Raw genomic sequence first — 19,436 nt, forward strand, 5'->3', positions numbered from 1 at the left:
AAAAGTTTTGTTTTGTGTGCAGTACAGGCAGATCATACCATACAAAGAGATTAGGGATAATAGAATAGAGTGAGGAATACAATATTATAGCTGCAGATAAAGGTGTGCAAAGAGTGAGACAGACTTTAAATTTTTAATCTGAGAGGTCCATTCAGAAGTCTAATAACAGCGGGAAAGTAGCTGTTCTTGAAACTGTTGGAATATGGATTTAAGCTTTTGCATTTTCTGCCCGACGGAAGAGGTTGGAAGAGATTATAACTGAGGTGGGAGGGGTCTTAGATGATGTTGGCTGTCTTCGCAAAGCAGTGAGAAGTACAGCTGGAGTCAAGGATGGAAGACTGGTTCGTGTGATGAACTGGGCTGTGTTCACAACTCTCTGTAGTTACTTTACAGTCCTGGGCAGATCAATTGCCACACCAAGCTGTGATGCCTCAGGATAGAATGCTTTCAATGGTGCAACTATAAAAATTGGCAAGAGTCTTTATGGATATGCTGAATTTCCATACTGCTTTCTTGAACATGGTATCAACATGGGTTGACCAAGACAAATTGATTGGTAATCACTCCCAGGAACTTGAAGCTCTCAACCATCTTTACCTCAGCACCATTGACAGGGGCGTGCCCTCCACCCTGCTTCCTGATGTCAATGGCCAACTCTTTCATTTTGCTGATGGTGAGGGAGGGATTGTTGTCTTTATACCACACCACCGAGCACTCTCTTTCCTGCATTCTGTCTCACCATTGTTTGAAATCTGGCTTACAACGGAAGTGTCATCAGCAAATTTGTATATGGATTTAAGGTGGAATGAGTGTATAGGAGCAAAGTAAGGGGCTGTTAGAGCCTTGTGAGGCACTAGTGTTGAGGATTATTGTGGAGGAGGTTCTGTTATCTATTTTCACTGATTGCAGTCTGTGGGTCAGGAAGTTGAGGATCCAGTTGCAGAGGGTGAAGCAGAGACCTAGGTTTCAGAGCTTAGAGATTAATTTGGTTGGAATTATGGTGTTGAAGGTAGAGTTGTAGTTAATACATAGGAGCATAATGTAGGTATCCTTGTTATCCAGGTATTCCAGGGATGAATGTAGTAGGCAAAAATGGGAACTGCAGTTGCTGGAAACCAGAGTCTAGATTAGAGTGGTGCTAGAAAAGCACAGCAGGTTATGCAGCATCCAAGGAGCAGGAAAATCGATGTTTCAGGCAAAAGCCCTTCATCAAGACGGAAGGCAGGGAGCCTCCAGAGATAAATGAGGGGAGGGGCGTGGGGCTGGGGAGAGGTAGCAAAGAGTACAATAGGTGAATGGGGGTGGGGATGGAGGTGATAGGTCAGAGAGGAGGGTGGAGTGGATAGGTGGGGAGGGAGATTGGCAGGTAGGACAGGTCATGGGGACGGTGCTGAGCTGGAAAGTCGGAACTGGGGTGAGGTAGAGGGAGGGGAAATGAGGAAACTGGTGAAGTCCATATTGATGCCCTGGGATTGAATCATCTTCCGCCTCAGAACACTTCAACTAGCTGGTATATGCTGGATCTGAGTGCACGGCCAGGACTCCATCTGGACCAGTTGCTTTCTGTGGGTTCACTCTCAAAAAGACCAACCTGACGTCTGTAGCTGAGACTGAGGGAACAAGTGTATCTGAGGTTGTCGAGACAGGTGAGCTGTTTCATTGACCTTCTGTTTGAAACAAGCGTAAAATGCATTGGGGGTGGGGATGTGTTTTTGTCAGCTATTCTGTTCTGCTTCGGTTTGTAGCCCGTTATATTGTGTAAGCCTTGCCACAAGCGGCCGGTGTCCATATGGTGAGTTGGGTCTCTAGCTTAGTGCAGTTTTGCCTCTTGGCATTTCTAATGGCCTTGCAGAGGCTGTGTCTGGATTTCCTGTAAAGGTCAGGATTGTCTGACTTGAGTGCTTCACAAGTTAGAATCTTCGTCAGTGTGAAGTATCTGACCCACTGTGAGTGCAGATTGGAAAATTGCAGGTGCACTGCCTTTAATTTTCCAATCTAGTTCTGTTTCAATTTCTGACTTGCTGTCTGCTGACTCGGTTACCAGGAACAGCTCTGCAAGGCCTTGAAGGTGCTGCTGGATTTTTATTAACAGCAATAAGTATCATAGCAGGAGAGAGACGAGAGTTGAGAAGCTGGGACTGGAATGTCAATGCTGCCTTTCAGACCCCCCCATCTCTCTTAGCTATAAAACCCAGACTGAGTTCACTTACATTTCTGGTCAAATTTTCAAATTCCTCCCTTTCTTCTAATATCAAACCTCCTACTGTTTTTAATTTCTTCATTGTTGATAGTCCCTAATTTCACCAATATAGTCCTACTCTGTTTATTGAGCTGTCTTCACATTCTCTGCAGAAACATTTTGCTTTCTATTCTGGCTGTGATTTTCTAATCTGTTCTTTATTTTCAAACTTTACCACATGTTTAGTGCACAATGCTTTACAATATTAATATCAAACCCTTTAGGATGTGTCTTTACATAAGGACTGTTACAGAACTGCAAATTATTTTCTGTTGTACTCCTGATTAAGTGTTGGATTTTGTACTCCCCACAGGAAGATCTAAAGGCCTGTTGAGAAGTGTCTGTCCCTGACCTGACTGAAATGTTACAGGGGCAGGGGAGTTGTCCAGTGGCCTGCCCGTTCCTTGTTTCTACTGCTAATATAATCCGCAGTGGGGGAGAGGTCGATGCCATTTGAGGTGCCTTCCAGATGCATAAGCTGGCGCAGGCAAAGGGGAGAACCTGGGTGCATTGGAACCACTCATCTCCTGTAACTTTGTCCAGCTGGCCACTCTTCTGAGAACTCTGACATAGGATTTAACTGAGACTCTTGGCTTGGTGGAACTGCCTATACTGCCATTAGATAGCTGGCAGGTCTCAAAGACAAGACCTCCTCCTGAGCAAGAGCGGCCGCTTGCCCCTTCAGAGGAGTTGACTGCTCCTGGCATTGATTTGCTGTGTAGTAGCCATTGGAGACGTGGGTTTAAGTTTAACAGGGAAGGAGGGTTTGTTGGGATTGAGGACTCCATAAAGTCCTGCCCATATAGGTATCTAACTAATCCAAACACTAATAATACCACTAATAAGCAAATCAAACTAATGTAGGCATCACTGACCTAATTATTGAAACTCGTACATTTTTCAATGTACAAGGGTCTTTCAAACCCTTTGATGGTGATTACAGGTCCAAGTATGGATTGAAGGATAGAATCACCACCTCGTGAATAAGCCTGGAGGTGACAGCAGCCTTTATGCAAGCAAGCCATAATGTAGCTAAACGTCCTGTCTTCCTACCTCCAAAAGCATTAGGTTCTGGCCAGGAAGGCCGATGGATGAACTTTTCTCCCCACCACATATGGAGGCCATTAAAGATCGATTAAGGATCACTTCAGGGCCTCAGTGAACCGCCACTAGGGTAAACCCAGCTGCAGGTGAGCTTGTAACCATACTGCGTTCAACATAGCTATTACACCGAGGTCAGCTTGTTACCCATAAGTGAGTTTGGAGGGAGGGGGGCATCCTTTGGTCAAAAGCAGTCAGTGCTGGAGCAAAAAAACTGGACTTCAGGGAAAAGGGAACTTTGTTTTTAATTGCACCTTCTAAACCCTCTTCCAGCAATCCCCAACCTGAGAAACCTTCCTCACATCATCACATACCATTGCCTTAGGTCCTCTGTGATGCCAAGACTCCAGAGGCTGTCATCTGGCAACAGCCATGACTGTCTATACTGAGCACACAACCTGCTGGCCTCTGACTGGCTGACAGAGTTTGCTATGTGGGATTACATAACCAAGGGACCTGATTCACTGGTGGCCATGCCACTGCCTGATTAGTCTTGCTGAAATCAGGCAACATGGGTCTCTTCTAATGCCTCCAGCTGGATGACATGATCATTGACAACTCAAGAAGATTTTGTGTGAAAGTTATGTATCTGAAAGGTGTCTCGAGAACCCATTTCAAAATAAGGCCTATTAAGTTCCTTGTTGATGGGCAGCGGAGAGAACACATGCAATTTTTAAGCCGTAAATCAGTAAGTTCAAGCAGTCTGATGCACAACACCCTTTTCTCTGTTCACTATTCAACTGATATCTCAGAGGAGGTTGTGTGCAGAAAAGGAAGACTGTAGCTGTGAGAGAGCTTGCCAGAGGAGAACAGGCAGCACTCAGAGAACCAGACATCTCAACACACATGAAAAATAATCAAAAAGCAATGGTCGAACAGAAGGAAAAGCACATGATTAATCAAGGTTCCCAGAGACCCTGACATTTTTCACCTAACTTTTTGAACCCAACAAATATCCAGCATATGCATCAGATTGCTTGAACTTACTGATTTACAGCTTAAAAATTGTGTGTGTTCTCTCCCCTGCCCATTAACAAGGAACTTAATAGGCCTTATTTTGAAATGGGTTCTGGAGACATCTTTCAGATACATAACCTTCACACAAAATCTTCTTGAGTTGTCAACGATCATGTCATCCAACTGGAGACCTTAGAAGAGACCCATGTTGCCTGATTTCAGCAAGGCTAATCAGGCAGTGGCATGACCACCAGTGAATCAGGTCCCTTGGTTATGTAATCCCACATAGCAAACTCTGTCAGCCAATCAGAGGCCAGCAGGTTGTGTGCTCAGTATAGACAGTCATGGCTGTTGCCAGATGACAGCCTCTGGAGTCTTGGCATCACAGAGGACCTAAGGCAATGGTATGTGATGATGTTATCTTGAATAATTGCTGTCCTTGGCATTAACGACACCCGCAATGCTGTTTGGACGAAATTCTCGGATGATGACCTAGTCACAGTAAAGGAACAGCAATATACTTTAACATCGAAGTTGTGAGTTGCTTGGAAGAGGGGTTGAAGGTAACGGTGTTCCCTATATATGCTGCTCTTGTCCTTCGAGATAGTAGAGGTTGTGTCATTGGAAAGTGCTTTCTGAGGAGTCTTGGTGAATTAATGTGGAGCATCACATAGATGGCATGCATTGTGCATCAATGGTGAAGGGACTGAACTTTTAATTTGATGGACAGAGGGCCAGTCAAATGGACTGCTTTGCCTGGATTATGTCAAACTTCTTGAGTGTTGTTGGAGCTACATTTATTCAGGCAATTGGAGAGAATTTCATCATGAATTATGCGTCATGGATGGTGGACTGGAAATGTGTAGACAGGACATGAGTTACTCACTATATCCCAGCCTCTGACTTGCTTTCGAAACAACATTATTTCCGTGGTTGCTCTGTTTAAGTTTCCAATTAATGGCAATTCCCAAGATGTTGATGATAGCACAACTAAATTTGGGATTTTTAAAACTTTAATAGTCAGGCTTGCTTCAGAATAGCACCATCTAAAGTGAGAATATAACTGGCATTAGACTCCCCACAGGAATTACATGGCCAGTTTAAGTGATAACATTTAAAGTGTGTCTATGTCTTATTTTTAATCAAGTTAGACAAATTTAGCTTCTGAATTGTATTATTTATTTCCTAGTTTGTCATTGCATGCAATGTGGAGTCATTTTAGTTAAGGTTAATTATTCATTTTGTCTCTGTATTTAAGTCCTTGAATTCTTTTTTCCCAATTTTATTAAATTATTGATTGTTTAAATAAAAATGAATGACTCATTCGTTCCAGAGGTTTAGACATGATGTAAAGCCAGTGTATTACCTTGACATTCAAGTATGTGATGTGAAATGCAATTTTTTTTTTGTCTGGCAGCATTATCTATAAGTACTATATTAGTTTTTGAAAGTTACCTTTTTTTGTCTTTCATTCATTCATGGATTGTAGGCATTGCTAACAAGGCCAAGATTCATTGTTCACCCCTAATTGCCCTTATGAGCCAGCATCTTGAACTGCTAGATTCTGTGTGCTCTGATATGGTCAACCACGTCTATAGTTAGAAATAGTTCATGTTGCAAGGCCGCCATCAGCAGAATCGTGTGAATGATTTGCTGACCCTTCGCTTGCGGTGATGTCAACACATTCTGACATACCACTATGATGTGCTTGTCCTTGCTACAGAGCCTGAGTGAGTCATTCTCGGTTCTGACGTGGGTACAAAATATTTGAAAGGGAACAGTGAAATATCAAAGTTACCGATGGAATGAAAACATGCTATGTGCCTTTCATGTTGAGCTATCTGTCACGAACTACTCACTAAAGTTTAAGAAAAACTGTTCATCCCATGATATCACCACTGTTAAAGCAGGCTGTTCAGTATTTGAGCACACTTGTATATCAGGGCTTGTGATTGGAATAATTTTGATTGTTCAATTGTAATTTTCTCTTTAATTTTGTGTCACTGCAAATAATGTTATAAGATTACTTACCTTGAATTTGACACCAAAGCAGTCATTGTTACTTGATATTATTTGTTGGCGTCAGACAAAATTGTGTTTTTATTCACCTGTACCTCAGTTGGTGGCAGGGGTTGGGGAGGGGGATTCGTGGGTGCTCAAAGGACAGCATTTTCAACCAAAATAACCAACTAAGATTGGGTGAAGGAAAATCCTAAAACTCAAAATCCCAATTAAAACTGGCCCCAACCCACCCACTTCTATCATTTTAGTCAATGTCTTCTTTAATGGCTGGGGATTTCACTGGTAAGATCAGCACTTGTTGTCCATCCTTGAACTGAATGGCTTCCTATGCCCTTTCAGAGGGCATTAAGAGTCAATCGCTTTGCTTTTCTGGAGTCATATGTATGTTAGACTTGGTAAGACTGGCAGATTTTCTTCCCTAATGATGATAATGGACCAGAGGGTTCTTATATGGCAATTTATGATAGTTCAAAGGTCATTGTTAAGATTAGCTCTATATTCCAGATTTAGCAATTAAATTTAAAGTACACCAGGTTCTTTGGTGTGAGTTAATCCCATGTCCCCATAGCCTTTGCTGGGTCTTCTGGATTACTGCCGTTTCCCTCAGGTAAAATTGGATGGATGACCAACACATTCTGAGGAGGTCATTTGTCACTTCAAAAATGATTAAGCGGCTGCAACTGGAATTGTTATTCAACCTCACATTGTCAAATGAGTTTCCTGAGCCTAATCCAGCTGAGGCCTGCCCAAAGCCAGGAGTTGATCTAACACTGGACCCAATGTGTTTGCTTTTGCCTGAGTAAATCTCTCAATCTGGTACCCCATCCCCAATTTTACTAACAAGAGAAAAGATATCTTCCTCAACTCAAACCTTCAATTTTCTTCCCAGGACCATTCAGACTTTTGACCCACTTCCATTCCCAAGCTCATACATTTGGCCTTTGTCACCTCACTAGGCCTCCAAACCTCCAAGTTCAACCCTCCTTCCAAAGTCACTGGCTTCTCCCCACAGATTGATCCATCTCACTCTAGCTGGGATTACACTATCCTGGGCACCTCACATCCCTCTGTTGATACCTTCCCTTCACCAAAATAGACTCCCTTGATGTAGATTCAGAAGTAGGATTCAGCCCATCGACTCTGCTGTGCCATTCAATGAGATCAAGGTTTATCTGATAATCCTCCACTTCTTGTCATTTCTCAGAACCCTCAATTCCCTTACTGGTTCAAAATCATGTCTATCTCAACCTTTGAATATATTTAATAACTAGTCTGAACAGTTTGCTGCGGTAAAAATTCTACAAATTCAAAATCTTCTGAGAGAAGAAACTCCTACTTGTCTTTGTCTTAAATGAGTGGCCCTTTATTCTGAGATCTGACCTCTGGTCCTAGACTCTCTCACAAGAGGAAACAATCTTTCTGCGTCTACTCTGTCAAGTCCTCTAAGAATCTTAACAAAAAGCAAAGATTCCCGATGCTGTAAATCTGAAACAAAAACAGAAATTGATGGGGAAATTTAGCAAGTCTGGCAGAATCTGTAGACGGAACGCACACTCAATGTTTTGGGCCCAGTGACCCTTCTTCAGAAAGATCTTCCTGCCTGCCATGGAAGCTCAATTGAATGGCTGTCTAAAGCAGTGCCATTCTGTATTCTGAAGAAAGGTCACTGGATACGAAATGTTGACTGTGCTTTCTCTACACAGATGTTGCTGGACCTGCTGAGTTTCTCCAATAATTTCTGTTTTTGCCTCTAAGAATCTTGAATATGTCAATCAGGTTGCCCCTCATTCTTGTATATTCCAATGCGTATACATCTCCATTGTACTCACTCTTTCCTCATTAGACAATTCCTCTGTACCTGGTATCAGCCGAGTGAACCTTCCCTGGACTGCCTCTATTACCATAAGACCATAAAAACATAAGACATAGGAGTAGAACTTGGGCCATGCAACCCATCAAGTCTGCTCCACCATTCGACCAGGGCCGATGGGTTTATTCAACACCATTTTCCCACTTTCTCCCCATAACCTTTGATCCCCTTGGCAATCCAGAACTTGTTTATTTCTGTTTTTAAATATACTCAATGACCTGGCCTCCATTCCTTTCTGTGGTAATGAATTCCATAGATTCATCACTCTCTGGCTAAAGATGTTTCTCCTTATCTCCATTCTAATGGGTCTTCCCTTTACTCTAAGGCTGTGCCCTCGTCTCTCCTGCCAATGGAACCATCTTCCTAATGTCCATTCTATCCAGGCGATTCAGTGTTCTGTAAGTTTCAATCCAATCCCCCCTCAAGCTTTTAAATTCCTTCAAGTATAGTCCCAGAGTTCTCAAACATTCCACATATGTTAAACTTTTCATTCCTGGGATCATTCTCACGAACTTCCTCTGGACCCACTCCAGAGCCAATACATCCTTCCTGAGCTATGGGGCCCAAAATTGGTCACAATAGTCTAAATGTGGTCTTACATGGCCTGTTAAAGCCTCAGAAGTACATCCCTGCTTTCATATTCTATCTTTTTGAGATGAATGACAAAGTTGTATTTGCCTTCTTAATTACTGACTCAACCTGTAGGTTTACTTGAAGAGAAACCTGGACTAGGATTCCAAAATCCCATTGCACTTCAGATTTCTGAATTTTCTCCCCATTTAGAAAATAGTCCATGCCCTATTCTTCCTATCAAAGTGCATGACCTCGCACTTTCCCACATTGGGTTCATCTGGCACTTTTTTCCCCACTCTCTTAACCGCCATGCTGCCCACTAACCTGCCTAAATCTTTATGCAGGCTCCCCACCTCCTCAATAATACTTACCCTCCAACTATCTTTGTATCATCTGCAAACCTAGCCAGAATGCCGTCTGTTCCTCCCTCCAGATCATTAATGAATAAAGTAAAAAGTTGTGGTCTCAACACTGACCCTTGTGGAACATCACTAGTCAACAGCTGCTATCCTGAGAAGGACCCTTTTATTCTCACTCTCTGCTTTCTGCCAGACAGCCAGTCTTCTATCCATGCTAGCACCTTGCCTCTAATACTACGGGCCCTTATCTTACTCATTAGCCTCCTGTGTGGCACCTTATCAAAAACCTTCTGGAAGTTCAGGTAGATGGTCTCTTCTTGATCTAACCTGCTTGTTACCTCCTCAAAGAATTTTCGCAGATTTGTCAGTCATGACCTCTACTTGATGAAACCATGCTGACTTTGACCTACTTTAGTATATCTTTAGTGTGTCAGTATATCTTTCCTTAGATAACGGGACTAAAACAGTTAACAATAATCCAGCTGTGATCTGACTAGTGCCTTCTATGGTTTTAGCAAAACCAACTGATTTTTATGCTCCGTTCCTTTTTCCTAATTGACTCACCTCATCATCTCCCTTCCTTTCCACTCTTTCCCCCATCCCCAACAACCTCTTTGGTGTTTTTCTTCACTGAATTGATTGAAAGGATGGAGATTTACAAACAAGAAACAATGGCCATCTTTGAAAATAGGCTGACCTGCTGGCGACCTTCAGTGTTTTAAAGCTTCCCTATCAAGTGGCGTGCATAACCGATAAAGGTTTGGGATGTTAGTACCAGAATTTTATTTTCTAATAATGATTAATTGAAGGACTGAATGAGCATTTGTACTGCAAAGTAGGGTTTGTATTGGTTAACCATGTCTCCTACGGCTGGGGTGGGAGCTTCATTCAGATACGTTTTGAACAGTGTAGTGCACAGGGTCCTCTCTCAGAATGACACTGCCTTAGACAGCTCTCCAGCTGAGCTTCCACAATCGACTGGAAGATTTTCTAATTCTGTGATTGCATCAGAACACACGTAACAGAAAAAGAAACACATTTCAATGATGGAAATTCTTGAAAGTATTTCTTAGATATAATGATTAACACAATTGTGGTGCATAAGGTCTTTCTGCAAATTATTTCTTTCTGCATTTATATTAAATATTTTAATTTTTAGATTGTAGTCATCAGTAAAGTTCATTATGGTTGCTGAAACTAGTAAATAATTTAACATCTTGATAAAGTGACCTTAGAGTGTTTGACAATCAGTTGCTTTCTCTCCTTGTCTAGTAAACCATTTTGTAATTGGCTTATATAAGTCAATCTATATACATGGTGTGAGCAATCATAAATCAATTTTTCTAATGATACTTCTCAGTTGCGATATTTAGTGGATGTGCATTAAATGTAAACATTATGGCAAAATTATAATGCTCATAATTATACATATTTAACAAATCTGTATTTCCTTATGTTGACTTAAATCTGATACCAGTTATTCTTGAATAAACTTAGAAAATGCTGGAGAAACTCGGCAGGTCTTGCAGCAACTTTGAAAAGAGAAAGCAATAATTTTTTAGTCTGATAAAACTCCTGCAGTAGTTTGCTTTATTTGCCCAAAATTATTAAGCATCCCTCTCAATTGGTCAGTCCAAATATGTCAACAAATGCCAACATGCTAAAGCTACAACATAGAATTATATGTATACTAAACAACATACTATACATGTGATCCCATAACCAATAGTTTAGATTAAAGCTCTGCTGTCCAGTCATGAATGATGGTGGACAATCAAATAAGTAACGAGAGGAGACTCTGCAACTAGTTGTTCCTGATGATGCAGGAGCACAGCAGCACAGTGCAAAGGAAAAGGCAGAACAATCACTACAATCCTCAGCCACCAACATTCAGTATGGGTCCCAACTGGCCATGCAGCTCTTGACTGTAGTACAGATTTGGTATAAATATGTAAGAGTGATCAGTCTTGACATCAAGACAACATTTAACTGAGTATGATATCAAGAGCTCAAGCAAAATTGAAATCAATGGAGTCAGGATGAAAACTTGACACTGACTGGAATTATACCAGCATAAAGGAAGGTAACTGTGTTCATTGGAGTCAGTTATCTTAGACCCAGGATGTTGCTGCAAGATTTTTAACATAGAACATACACAATTCCATTATCATCCATATATTTATCTAATGACCATTTAAATGCCCTTAAAGTTGGCGAGTCTACTACTGTTGCAGGCAGGGCATTCTATGTCCCTACTACTGTCTGAGTAGAGAACCTATCTCTGACATCTGTCCTATATCTATCACCCCTCAATTTAAAGCTATGCCCCCTCATGTTAGTCATCATCATCCGAGGAAAAAAAACTTTCACTGTCCACCCTATCTAGTCCTCTGATCATCTTGTATGTCTATTAAGTCACCATTTACTTAACCTTCTTCTCTCTAACAAAAACAGCTTCAAGCCCCTCAACCTTTCCTCCATACCGGGCAACATCCTGGTAAATCTCCTCTGCACCCTTTCCAAAGCTTCTACAACCTTCCTATAATGTGGTGACCAGAACTGTATGCAATACTCCAAGTGCAGCTGCACCAGAGTTTTGTACAGCTGCAACATGACCTCATGGCTCCAAAACTCAATCCCTCTACCAATAAAAGCTAACACACCATATACCTTCTTTACAACCCGATCAACCTGTGTGGCAACTTTCAGGGCTCTATGAACATGGACACCAAGATCTCTGCTCATCCACACTACCAACGACCTTACCATTAGCCCAATACTCTTTATTTCTGTTCCTCCTTCCAAAGTGAATCACCTCATACTTTTCCACATTGAACTCCATTTGCCACTTCTCAGCCCAGCTCTGCAGCTTATCTACATACCTCTTTAACTGGCAACATCCTTCCACACTATTCACAACTCTGCTGACTTTAGTGTCATCCGCAAATTTGTGAACCTATCCTTCTATGCCCACAATCAGGTCATTTATAAAAATGACAAAACAGCAGTTAGTGTCCTGGACCCAATCATCTTCAGCTGATTTATCAATAACCTACCCTCCATCGTAAGGCCAGAAGTGGGACATTTGCACAATGTTCAGCACCATTCATGACACTTCATGTACTGAAGAACTCTATGACCATATGCAGTAAGACCTAGACAACATTTATGTTTAAGCTGATTGTTTATGTTGCAGTTATCCCACACATGCATTATGTAAAGCCCATTTCCAACATGAGAAACTAATCTTTTGACTGATATTCACTGATATTCCTGTCACTGAATCTCCCAATATAAGTATCTTGAGGATTGAACCAATCATGTAAATATTTTGGCAACCAGAGCCACTCAGAGGGTGGGCATTTTGCACAGAGCCATCAACTGCCTTTTATTGAACACATACAAATTTTGTTCCATTGTTTTCAACAAAAGACATGTCAGTAGATACTGAAAAGTGAAATTTGGGGTTCAGTGTAGGAGGTGATGGGTGCATGATCCTCTCCAACAGATTACTTGCTGGATAGCAAGGGTCAAATTACTTGCAACATCTTCAAATGATAGGGAGGAGAAGTAAAATTAAAATATGAGATGTAAAAAATTTAAAATAAATCGTGTTTTGTCTGGCTGAATATCCTGGATATCTCTGTGTACATTAAAATTAGAGATTGATTTGCAATTTATTCATTTGATGTGAAATTGTCATGGATGAGATACTGCAGCTTTAATTAGAAAATAACCAATCTGTGATTTATTTCTCTGTCTGCCTGTTTTCCTCTATTTTTTCCTGTTGCTGTTGAGGTTTCAATGCTCATTAATGAGACTGAAAAACCAGCACAGTTCCAGCATTTAAACCACAGATGTTAATTAGTAAAATCAATATAACAGGACCAGAACTTGAAGTGAAACATAAGATAACACACCTAGCACGTCCTAAAGGGATGTTGCAGCATGTTAAGCATTTGTGCATCCCCAGATGGATCAGTGAATAAATCCACCACAAGCCCCCATGCGAGGCAGAAAGGTCCCTAATCCCTGTTTGGTTCCCCATTTCAGCTGGAGCAAAAATATAGAAGCCTATTATAGTATTTACCTTAGGCTAGAAAAATAGTGTTCAGTCATAAACTCATGCTTAAAATGCTTGTGCACATGATGATTGAGCTCTGGTGGTGTTATTGATCTAAGTTTTCACTCCCAAAAATGGGAGTCACTTTGGAAGTTCGAATACAAAGAATCTGGAACAGGAACTGAATGCACATTGAACCGTCCACTCAAGTTGAATGAAAATGGGACAAGCAGTGACTAAACCCTTCTCATTCTCATCCAGGTCTTGCATCCAGAATAAAAGCTAATCCACCAGGTCCTAGTATTCACTATCGAGGCAAATACATGAAGAATGGCTGCTAAGATGAGGTAATTGGTGATCCTGAAAACATATCAAAATATCTTGTTACACTTCAATACTGCTATGTTTCTGGTACCCACAGTTTGGGGAACAAAATAGCCTGGAAATGTATCTCCAGGTAATGTTCTTGAGAGCAGAAAATCCACTGTCCTTACTCAATCTGGCTTATATGAAAGATCATGTAAACCAAACAGCCATGTGGGTTGACTCAACTGATCTATAAGAAAAGCCTAGCAAGCCACTCAGTCGTATCAAACTACAGGGAGAAACAGTATATAAATTCCAAATGGGCCACCTGGCATTGAACATATAAAAGTACAAATTAGGAGCAGGAATAGGTCATTCAACCCTTCGAACCTGCTGTACCATTCAATGGTATCATTAAGAATCGGAGAATGTCCTCAACTCCACATTTCTGCCTTCTTCCAAAAAGATTTCACTCCTTATTAGATAAAAATCTATCTGTTTTGTCTTGGAAATATTGAATGACTCTGTTTTCACTGCTCTGTGAGGACGATCATTCCAAAGACTCATAACCCATTGAGCAAACAAAAAAAAAAGCTTTTTACCTCTGTCTTACATCGAAGACACCATATTTTAAAATTCTGTCTCACAAGGCAAAACACCCTTTTTACACTCAATCTGTCATGTCTTTTCAGCATCTTATATTCTCAAGAAGGTCACTTCTTATTCTTCTCTGCTCCAATGGATACAGGCCCAGTCTGTCTTATCTTTCCTCATAAGAGAACATTCCCAATCCATGACCAGCCAAGTGAAATTTCTAATACATTTATATCTTTTTTTCAAATAAAGGGACCAAAACAATCTGTACTCTAGATATAGTTTCACCAGTGCATTGCATGATGTTGCAGAGACATTAGGCTCTGAAAGAATTCATGTTGAGGACAGTCTTAAGTACCACTAACTATGATGTTGACAGATCGACATCGTTTGAAGAGGTATGTGGCAACCAAATAGTCCTGATGCAGATGGTGTTCAACATAACTGCATTCCTTGCCATCACTTCCCATTTTCTAGATGTGCAATGAAACTGAAAAATGGCTTGGACAATGACAAAGATGGACAGAGACAGTAGCACTGTGAAGGGTGAAAGTGCTGATCGCACCTGCTGGACATCAGGACATTGAAGGGCCAAATATAGGAAGAATACGTTTGCAAACTCCAGCCATATTTAATTTGCAAGCATTTCTTCACACATGTACCATGCATGAAGATGTGCTGATGTTTCAAATATTGCTGAAAAGCAGATTGCACCATGCCATTGGTGCTAGCTAACTGACATTGTCATCTCAGTGATGCAACAGTTGGTGGCAATATCTTAAAAGGAAGTGAATGCTGGCCAATAGAGCCCCATCAGATGTGGGAGTTCCAAAGGTGGTGAGGGATAAAAGGGGCCATTGCTGTATCATAAGTCTGGGTCTGAGATGAGAAAGGGATCAAAGTGCAGCAGGCACTTCTTTTTGGATGTAATACAGCAAACACTACAATTGAGCAAGTTATTGTACATTCAGAAATGTCTACAGTACATATTGATTAAATACTCATCCATCCTTGTGCTCTCAAAACTTCTTTCTTTGAAAGTTACTATGCCTATGTGCTGGCCTGACTGTAAACCTGGTGACTGGTAAGTCTGGAGACTGGGATGACATTGGTGGACATTCTCTGCGGCTCACAGTCTGGAGAGCACAGCATGCTGAGAGCCTCCTGTACAGATGTAGGTATATCCTCTTCTGCCTGACCGGTTGTATGGACTGGCGGGGGGAGGGGGTGGGATGGAGAGGTAGACTGTCAATGGAGTGCACTGCAATGAATCTCCTTTGGTCCCTACTGTACCTACTCTTCTGGATTTCTGTTGGCACACTTGAGATTAAGACATCTCACTGCCTTGTCACCTTGTCATTGATGCTGTGCTCTCATGGCTACAACTGCATAAGAGGGGTTGCAAAAGTACTCACCTCCAGGAGCCACAACAGTTGTCAGAAGTTGGATTGATTTCAGCATCATGGTTGATTTTCACCTGTATGTTTTTGCAAGTTGACTAATAGCGATTCAATGATGTTTGTTAGGGAAGGACATCTGCTGTCCTTACCTGGTCTCGCTGACATGTAACACTACACATACAGCTATGTGGTTTATTCATAACTGCCCTTTGTAATGGTTGAAAAAATCACTCAGTTATATCAAACTGCTATGAAGTCTAAACAAAGGAATTGAATTGGACAGACTACCTGCCATTGACCTAAGTACCAGAAACAATAATGTAAAATGTAATAATGCTGACCCTGAAAAGAGTATTGGCTTGTACTATCATTCGGCTACCTATCCCATAGACAGTCAAGCAACAGCCTGACATTGTCACATTTGTGGAACCAAAATTTACAGAGAATGTCTCAGACACCGTCATTGCAGCCACTGTCCTGTCCTGGTTACACAGACCCAACAGAGGTGGTAGCACAATGGTGTACAGTCCAGAGGGAAATTCACTTGGAATCATCAACATTGACCCTGGCTACAATAGTATCTGACCAAATATAGGCAAGGAAATCACTTGATGATTACCATCCACTGCTGTCCCTCAGATGATGAATCAATGCATGCCCACGTTGAATGCTAACTTGAATTTGAAGTGTTTAGGGTGGTGAAAGTACAGAACGTACTCTGGGTGAAGGATCTCCAATGTACATTACCCAGAATGACTAGGTAACACTGTTACTGACAGAGCTGGTCAAGTTCTAAAGGACAGAGCTGCTTGACTGGGTTTGCTGCAAGTGGTGAGACAGCAAAGAATGAAAATCTTACCTGACGTCATCCTTAACCATCTATTCATTTCATTGTTTGCAAGAGCGACTGCTGCACTGTCCTAGTAGAGACGGTCTTTACACTGAGAATACCCTTCACCATGTTGTGTGACACGATCATCATGCTAAATGGGTTAGACTTTGAACAGCTTTAACTCAAACCGGACATCCATAAGCCTTCTGGGCCATCAGTAGCAATAGGATTGTATTGAACTACAATTTGTAACCACATGCCCAGATTAATTCCAACTGATCATTGCCATTAAGCTGATGAATCCACACAGGTTCAATGATTGGCATATCAAAATGTGAGGTATCAACCTGGTGAAACTGCAACACAGGGCTACCTGCATGTCAAAAAGCAGAAACAGCATTTCATAGATAGGGCTGAGTGATTCCACAATGAATGGATCAGATCTAAGCTCTGCAGATTTTCCACATAGAGTCACGGGAATATTGGAATAGGAGGAGGCTATTCAGCCCCTTGAGCCCATTCCGCTATTCAGTGAAATCATGGCTGATCTGTGGCTTAACTCCATGTACCTACATTTGGCCCACATCCCTTAATAAGGTTTGTTTCACAAAAGGTTATATTTCTCAACTAATTTAGAATCAACTGCCATTTGTGGAAGAGACTTCAAAACCGCAACCATCCTTTCAATAGACAATAGACAATAGGTGCAGGAGTAGGCCATTCTGCCCTTTGAGCCTGCACCACCATTCAATATGATCATGGCTGATCATCCTTAATCAGTATCCTGTTCCTGCCTTATCTCCATAACCCTTGATTCCACTATCCTTGAGAGCTCTATCCAACTTTTTCTTAAATGAATCCAGAGACTGGGCCTCCACTGCCCTCTCGGGCAGAGCATTCCACACAGCCACCACTCTCTGGGTGAAGAAGTTTCTCCTCATCTCTGTCCTAAGTGGTCTACCCCATATCTTTAAGCTGTGCCCTCTGGTTCGGCACTCACCCATTAGCGGAAACATGTTTCCTGCCTCCAGAGTGTCCAATCCTTTCATAATCTTATATGTCTCAATCAGATCCCCTCTCAGTCTTCTAACCTCAAGGGTATACCAGCCCAGTCGCTCCAGTCTTTCAACGTAAGATTGTCCTGCCATTCCAGGAATTGACCTCGTGAACCTACGCTGCACTCTCTCAATAGCCAGAATGTCTTTCCTCAAATTTGGAGACCAGAACTGCACACGGTACTCCAGGTGTGGTCTCACCAGGGCCCTGTACAGCTGCAGAAGAACCTCTTTGCTTCTATACTCAATCCCTCTTGTTATGAAGGCCAGCATGCTATTAGCCTTCTTCACTACCTGCTGTACCTGCATGTTTACCTTCATTGACTGGTGTACAAGAACACCCAGATCTCTTTGTACTTCCCCTTTACCTAAATTGATTCCATTGAGGTAGTAATCTGCCTTTCTGTTCTTGCCACCAAGGTGGATAACCATATATTTATCCACATTAAACTGCATCTACCATGCATCTGACCACTCACCTAACCTATCCAGGTCACCCTGTAATCTCTCTCCTAACATCCTCCTCGCATTTCACCCTGCCACCCAGCTTAGTATCATCAGCAAATTTGCTAATGTTATTACTAATACTATCTTCTATATCATTAACATATATTGTAAAAAGCTGTGGTCCCAGCACTAATCGCTGCGGTAACCCACTGGTCACTGCCTGCCATTCCAAAATGGAGCCGTTTATCACTATTCTTTGTTTCCTATCAGCCAACCAACTTTCAATCCAAGTTAGTACTTGGCCCCCAATACCATGCGCCCTAATTTTGCTCACTAACCTCCTATGTGGGACTTTATCAAAAGCTTTCTGAAAGTCCAGGTACACTACATCTACTGGGTCTCCCTCGTCCATCTTCAGCGTTACATCCTCAAAAAATTCCAGAAGATTAGTCAAGCATGATTTCCCCTTCATAAATCCATGCTGACTCTGATCTATCCTGTTACTACTATCTAGATGTGTCGTAATTTCATCCTTTATAATAGACTCCAGCATCTTTCCCACCACTGAGGTCAGACTAACTAGTCTATAATTTCCTGCTTTCTCTCTCCCACCTTTCTTAAAAAGTGGTACAACATTAGCCACCCTCCTATCCGCAGGAACTGATCCCGAATCTATCGAACTCTGGAAAATAATCACCAACGCACCCACGATTTCTCGAGCCACTTCCTTCAGTACCCTGGGATGTAGACCATCAGGCCCCGGGGACCTATCAACCTTCAGACCTAACAGTCTCTCCAACACCAATTCCTGGCAAATATAAATTCCCTTAAGTGCAAGTCCTTCAGCCACTGTTACCTCAGGGAGATTGCTTGTGTCTTCCCCAGTGAACACAGATCTGAAGTAACAATTCAATTCTTCTTTGTTCCCCGTAATATATTCCCCTGTTTCTGTCTTCAAGGGCCCAATTTTAGTCTTAGACATTTTTTTGCCTTTCACATACCTAAAAAAGCTTTTACTATCCTCCTTTATGTTTCTGGCCAGTTTACCTTCGTACTTCATTTTTTCTTGGCGTATTTCCTTCTTAGTAATCCTCTGTTGTTCTTTAAAGGTTTCCCAGTCCTTAGGGCTTTTGCCCGAAACGTCGATTTCGAAGCTCCTTGGATGCTGCCTGAACTGCTGTGCTCTTCCAGCACCACTAATCCAGAATTTGCTATGTTATACTTTTTCTCTTTTAACTTTTATATTTTTCCTAACTTCCCTCATCAGCCACAGCATCCCATGCCTCCTCCTAGGATCTTTCTTCCTTTTTGGAATGAACTGATCCTGCATCTTCTGCATTATACACAGAAATATCCGCCATTGTTCCTCCACTGTCATCCCTGCTAAAGTATTGCACCATTGAACTTTGGCCAGCTCCTCCCTCATAGCTCCATAGTTCCCTTTATTCAACAGAAATATTGTCACTTCCAATTGTGCCCTCTCCCTCTCAAATTGCAGATTGAAGCTTATTGTATTATGATCACTACTTCCCAATGGCTCCTTCACTTCGAGGTCCCTGATCAATTCTGGTTCGTTGCACAATACCAGATCCAGAGTTGCCTTCCCCTGGTAGGCTCC

Source organism: Chiloscyllium plagiosum, unplaced genomic scaffold (genome assembly GCF_037043375.1).
Source record: "Chiloscyllium plagiosum isolate Xiang-an unplaced genomic scaffold, Cpla_swu_hap1 HiC_scaffold_4, whole genome shotgun sequence".
Lineage (NCBI taxonomy): Eukaryota > Metazoa > Chordata > Chondrichthyes > Orectolobiformes > Hemiscylliidae > Chiloscyllium > Chiloscyllium plagiosum.